Consider the following 7,003-nt stretch of genomic DNA (forward strand, 5'->3'; position numbering starts at 1 on the left):
GTATTGAGTAAGGTATGTTTAAACTTTTTCAGTTGCCCTTCTCTTATACTTGGCAGTTGGCACTGAGTTACTTGTTAGTTCTTACACCAACAATCAAAACGAGGACATCTAAAAGAGGAAAAATTGACAATCATCAGTATGAATATTTATATACTGCAACTGATAAATTATTTGTATGAAAAAATCTAGATATCTATACTTTATATGAGCAATTTCCCACAATATCGCTAAAATAAAAATAAATTCCCTTTGTGCATCGATTTGGAAATTAATTCCGGAGATACCGTCCACGTAGGATCGGTGTTGGGTGTAATTTTTTTTGATTTGGTTCAGCCTAAAACCACTAATGGCAATAGCGTTTATAGAAAAAGAGACCCCCTTTTTCAATTAACAGGTCTCTTTTCTTCCTTGCCTCTTTAGAAAAAAGTAAGGAGGCAAAGAGACCTGTCAACAAAAAAGGAGGTCTTTTTCTGAAACCATGCCTTAGCCAAAAGGAGGAAAAAGAGCGTCCACATTATTGCTGTTAAGTTCAAAGAGACCTGATTTCATTAATAACTGGTCTCTTTGCTTTCTTTAAAATAAACAAAACCGCTAATGTTGCTAGCGGTTTTAACATAAAACCGTTAACAACATTAGCGGTTTTAAGCCAAACCAAATACCAATCCTACATGGACGGTATTTTGGGAATTTGTTTTTAAATGGGTGCATAATGGGAATTTGTTTTTGTTTCAACATTATTGAGGGAAATCGCTCACTTTATATTTTTAAAAAAAAAAAAAATACATTGATAAAACATCTTATGCAAAAAAAAAGACAAAATGTAATGAAAATTTTGGCCTGCTATACGTTTAGATTTGAAATATGTTCAGGCACCTTGATGTCAGATCCTAACTTAGAATCTGATCACTTGTAATTGGAAGGTAATCTGCAGTCTGAGAGTTAGCACACCGATGTATAGCAAGCTACAATCCAACAGACGGACAAACACCTCCTTTATATTTGTAAGCCAGTGTGGGTGATAGTTGCGGTTTGAAATTTGCACCTTGCTTCAGACCTGTTCTGAGGATAGTGATTCATTGCTTAGGAGCCTTTCTACCTCATCGTTTGCCTCAACTTGCTGTCTCCATCGCTAATTTAAAAAAGAATGTACAGAAGAAAAATGCCAGAGCAGCAAGTTAGTGATAACTACTTTAGAGATAGTGAGTAATTCATTCGATGAAAAAAGGAAGCATTCTACATACAGTACTGCAAGATTCACCCTCAGGATCTGCGATAGGAAGGAATGTAAAATCTGAGACTAACCTCTTCAAGATTTTCCAATTCCATTAGCTGCTCTATTTGTTTGGCAACATTTTCCTGTCAAGAGAAATTATGAAAGTGTTATGCTAGGATATCTCATTGAAGGATTATTTCGCAGAGGAGGAAGGGAAAGCAGGAGATCTAGTTGAACTCATGTTCACCGTATTGCTAGAAGCTTCGGCTGCAAGAACATCTGTGTCCAATTCCTCCTCAATTTCTATCATAGACGAAATCTGCAACCAGGAAAAAATGTTTTGAAACAATGTGATACGAACATAATACAAGCTCCACAATATTCAATTGGTAGAACATACCCTGGCATAGCTATCAATAAGCTCCATACGTCCTTTAAGGGAGTTTTCCAGACCTTCACGCACTCTTTTGATTCTATTTCTTCTAGCACTGTAAGAAAAAGGTATCACATCAACTCTCTAAAATTATATGAACTTCATAAGACCAATGAATAGAAGTATATGAAACTTTTTCAGTGTAATCACTGGTAAGAAGGTTCGCCCACGGCAAAAATTTTGTTCTCCAACTGGCAGATTCGAGCCAACATCCAAACCTGGCAGGAGAGAAAAGTTGAATTGGAAAAATGTGATCTTTGGCTCATTGATATTACCGAGCTGTTATGCAAGCTCATACCAAATCCATGATACTAAAGTAGATTAATCCATTAATGCTTACTCTTCTTTTGTTCTCTTAAGTCCACACTATATGATGCCATCAAACTTTTGAGGTTTCATCAACACTAAGCCGTAGTTGCAAGTCATTGTTTCCTTTATTTTCTTGGTATTTACTTGATAAATATTTCGTAGGTATCACAAGAATTGTATATGGAATATGGAACTCTAAAAAGCCACAAGAACTAGACCCTTTAGATACCAACTATAATGCCCGTCCAAAACAACCACGATGTTAATACATCAAAAGATCTCCATTCACTTTATTTGTTTGCAAGTAAAAAAAATGTTCTAAAAAACTTAAAGCTCAAGCTGCATTAGCCCATAAAGAAGCTAGCATAGTCAATTTAATTCATTGCGAATCACACAGAATAGTTAACATCCTTACAAAAATCGACCATATCTTTCCAGCTAAACACACCATAAGAATCAGCCCCGGCCCTGAGGGTAGGCGGGGAGTGCCGTGGCCTAGGGCCCATGGCCAGTGAGGGGCCCAAAAAAATATATTACTCCAGTTTTCTTAAAATTAAAAAAAAAAAAAAAAAGGAAAACTCTAATGCATGACAAATTGACAACACCCTTTAATTCTTTATACGCTTCGCTTCACTATAAAATTGTTGCAATTCCCGTTTTCCAATTCCCTGAGCATTAAATACAAGTAAAAAACTTCATTTCCCACCAAGTAAATTAATGGGTTCTTGCCTTTCACTCTTATAATTCCCCAAATATTTTGATACTGTAAATGAAATTATGAAAATGTTATAAGCATGTAACATATCCTTAAAACTATTGATATTCGTAAGTCTCGTATGTAGTACAGTATAGAGTACATTTTAATTATCCTACTATGAATGAAAATAACAAAATCATTGATTTAATCATCTCATCGAGTTTTTTTGCGTGTATTTGTGTCCACTAATTGTGTTTATTCTCTTTCACATTCAGGTAAAGATTCTCTCTCCTTTCTCTGTTTTTATCCATGGATAAATATTGGGATTACTGATTAAATTTAGATACTCTAGTTTTAACTTTTAAATTAACAAACTTTATGATCAAGTATTCAACTTTATTTTAAATCTTTGTAATTGAAGAATATTTGGGTTGTTGATACTCTTAAAATATACTACGTAGTACAGCGGTAGATCATACTATAAAGTTACAATGAAACATTGTTCTTATTTACTCTGTAGTACACGTACATGGAGTATGCAGTATATTGTATATTTTGTACTCTGTACTAGATACAAAGTATATGTTATATTATTTTAGAATGATTTTTTTTTCTAAGGGCCCTTGATTATGATTTTGCCTAGGGCCCATAAAATGTCAGGAACGGTCCTGATAAGAATATAAGATTGCCATCAGCGCATTTCACCAAAAAAAACTTCTTCTCCTTCATCCTACTAAAACCAACAATTCAATCTGTTACTACTCCTGATTGTTCAAAGAGCACATCCAAGTCTCACAAAGATAGCTAGCCAGTACAGAATGAAGGAAAATATGTGAACAAGACTCACTGTTAGCTCCATTCATTTTTTTTTACTCATGTTGAAACAATAATGCTAAGGAATTATGGAAGCCATGAACCTTAATCAAGACATTATGAATTGATTTTCTATTGTTTCTCATCTGACTGTTCATCAGGTGATCACGATCTACTTTTTTACAAAACAATATACATAGCAGCAGCAGAGAATCATTTTATTCCACATACCTCATTTTCAGCAGTATCTTTAAGATCCTTGATGCGAGACTGAAGCAAATCGTACTGTGCCAGAAGTTGCTGCTTTATAGCAATTGCGTCTGCCATCCTCTGAGGCAGCTGGAAGCAGAGACTAAATGAGTCATATTTTTGTTCACTTACAAAAATATATGACTTTTCTTTACTTCTTATTATAGACAGAGCCAAGTAACCGGATTCTTTCTTTACTCTTACTACTTCACTTTGATTCTAGATTTTTGGTGTGTTGATAACCAAACTAATTGAGACGAGACTCTGGAGAATTAAAGAATATCTAACCGTCTAAACCAGTGCTAAATACTTCTAATAGGACTACGATCCCTTACAAACAAGTGAGAGAAAAATAATAATTCACAACAGCACACTTAAGAGCATGCGCATACATAGGCTTACCTGCCCCAACTGTGGCAAGACCACCGTGTTAAAAGTGGCACCTATGGCGAGAGAAGCTGCAACTGCAGCAGGCAAGAGCTGAGGCAAGCTGGGGGTAAAAAAACCAGAAGCAGCATCTCCAGAGGCCAGTAACACAAGAAGTGGAAGGACAATGGATGGATTAAGCAAAGATGGCTTGCTATCTGCAGAAGGTGCTCTTAGAAGAAGAGATTCGCGGCTGTCTCGATGGTTTGTCAAGCAAAGAGGTTCTGAAGGGTAGTACTTTGGGGATATAGGACTAATTCTAATGGGGCCAGCCTCTCTGAAGACATTTAATGGAGCTGCTAGAGCTAAAGTGACTCTTTCTCCTTGCTGTGCTGGGACATCAGGTGTTGAAGTCGCAAATTTATGTGTGTGAGCATTTCCAGAAGGGGTTTGGATCTGGAAATGTAAATTATACCACTATAGAATGGACAGCAGAAGGAATGGTTTGCTTTGTTGTTTGAAGAAATCCCAGCCACCTTCTCCACGCTGGAACATCCATGCTGCGTTCGGCAGGATGAGATCCTTAGAAACAGTAAATGTAACAGGATCAAAACCACAAAACATACTTTTTCTTTCAGAAAATTGTAAACAAATGCAGGGAGCATTGTGCTTTTTTTTACTTGCAGCCTTGGGGAAAGAGCATAATGCTAATCCGGTATCAAGTCTTGACAATACGAAGAAAAAAAAACTATATTAGTGACCTGAAGACTAGATTTATATGCTAACCTGATTTCTTCTGACTCAATATTAACTATATCTCCAGAAACGAGCTCATATTGGTAGCGGCACTTTACACAAGATACTACCTACAAAAGATCATATGGAAATTAAGTGAGCAATATAATACCAAATATATATCCAAGCACTTCATATCAGAGCCAAACAAGAGTGACTTTTGGTAATAATTACTCATATGCATTCTAGAATTCCTTTGGTTTAAATTGATAGTGACTGATAATCTTCTAAGACTTTTACAGTGAATTGGTGTCCTTAAGAGTGAAAACTTGAGTGAGATGTAATTATATGCATTTTCCGTCCCTCAACCCACCCAAAAAAAAAAAAAGAAGAGAGAGTACTGCCATGACTGTAATGAATTAGAAACCACAAGAGACCTTGACATGCGTACTTGAATACCCTGTTGGGGTTGTGCAACAGCAACAGCAACCATGCATGTCGGGCATTTTATTATCTTACCAAAAGGGACCTGCAAATACAAACACAATAAGTTTGACAAAATTACACCGTGTTTAGTACAGAATTCCAAGAATTATGTTGATAAAAAAAATTCTTGTCGCTTCATCAAAGAGTACACCACTAAACACCATGTCTAAGTAGTTACAAGATCATCATTTCTAAGCAAATTACAGCTAGCTCTAACCTCTTCTCCAGGAGAAAGTCCAACTCGACAAATTTCATCAATGATATTTAGGGCATCGGTTACCCTCAATGAAGCAGCTAGACCAATGACTAATGTTGTGTAAGTGTTCAAATCCGGCCTTGGCCATTTCCATCTCACAACAGTGCCACCATTCTCCTTTAAGACTGCAATTTTACAATCCACAATCAATGCAATTACAAACGTTTACTCACACTTATAAAGCGCTAAAAGCCAATAAGATCATGGCTCAATACAGGAGTAAATTAGAATGCAAACACTCATACCATACAACCATGCTTTAACAAAATCTTAACCTAATTCACATCAAATAATTGCACTACTTCACATCAGATTCCAAATATATCCAATGAACTGCAAAAAAGATACATGCAAAGCAACCATAAGAGCTAACTATAAGAATTTAGAGTTGAAACACTATGTACATAACATTAGACAACATTACCTGTCTAAACTTCAACTATCATTACTTGAAATTGATATACTTCCTCTGTTTTTCAGTTGTTCCACTTTAACTATAATTTTGACAAATATTATCAATAATTATCCTTAATTATAAATTATAAAAACTTGATATTATATGGAAACAAATTCATCAAGGTTCAATTTATTGAAAAACTAACCTAAACTTTTTTTGTTTCTTCCTGTAAATAGCGGAAATTATCGGAAACATAAAGCTTGTGCAAATAAGACTAATTATTAATCAAACATTAATAACCACCGATAATATGATTATATATAAACTCATAGAAATTATAAGATTAATCAGTAATCAAGCAGTAATAACACTGATAAGATGATTATAATCGGCGATAAAACTGCATATATCAAAATCGTTCACAGAATACCTTGATCGAAAGCCGAAGAATGCATAGCATTGAAGATAGAGAGAGCTAAATCAGAATTATTGCACAAAATTGCAGCATTAATAATTCTACAACAATCATCGCAACCAACAATTGACTAATCGCCTCATCATCAAACACTACCTTATCTCTTCCTCCGCCGTGTTGGAATATTTGCTTCAAATTGTTAGCGGTTAGGTAACTCCTATTTTACTGGAATATGCTCTACTAAGTATTAGTTTGTGTTAGTGGAGTCAAAATAGTAGTGGGTTAGTTTAGTGGGTTAATGTTAGCATGATTAATGGTCGTGGAATCACGTTCCTTAATTATAGCTTAGGGCCTGTTCATATTCACTGAATTGAGCTGAACTGAACTGAACTGAACTGAACTGATTGAAGCTGAACTGAACTGAACTGAACTGATTGGAACTGAACTAAACTGAACTGAACTGATTGGAACTGAACTGAACTGAACTGATTGGAGCTGAACTGAACTGAACTGAACTGAAATTAAGTAAATGTGAACGGACCCTTAGTTATTTGCACTATATATATATATATATATATATATATATATATGTTGCTATGTACTCCGTATTACTTTTGTTAATGGATTGAATATA

General features: G+C 35.2%; 1 pseudogene across 1 annotated transcript; it reads right to left on the minus strand.

Annotated features, from left to right (window-relative positions):
• Positions 1–276: 276 nt before the first annotated feature.
• Positions 277–6,572, minus strand: LOC145569240 (uncharacterized; annotated as a pseudogene). The gene is made up of 11 exons (XR_014096067.1): positions 6,385–6,572; positions 5,519–5,682; positions 5,267–5,344; positions 4,867–4,946; positions 4,117–4,640; positions 3,697–3,804; positions 1,797–1,864; positions 1,614–1,701; positions 1,461–1,532; positions 1,303–1,356; positions 277–1,129 (listed from the first exon to the last, which is right to left on the minus strand). The product of XR_014096067.1 is annotated as an uncharacterized LOC145569240 (transcript).
• Positions 6,573–7,003: the final 431 nt, after the last annotated feature.

This window comes from Chenopodium album, chromosome 11 (genome assembly GCF_948465745.1).
Source record: "Chenopodium album chromosome 11, dcCheAlbu1.1, whole genome shotgun sequence".
NCBI classification, from domain to species: Eukaryota; Viridiplantae; Streptophyta; class Magnoliopsida; order Caryophyllales; family Amaranthaceae; genus Chenopodium; species Chenopodium album.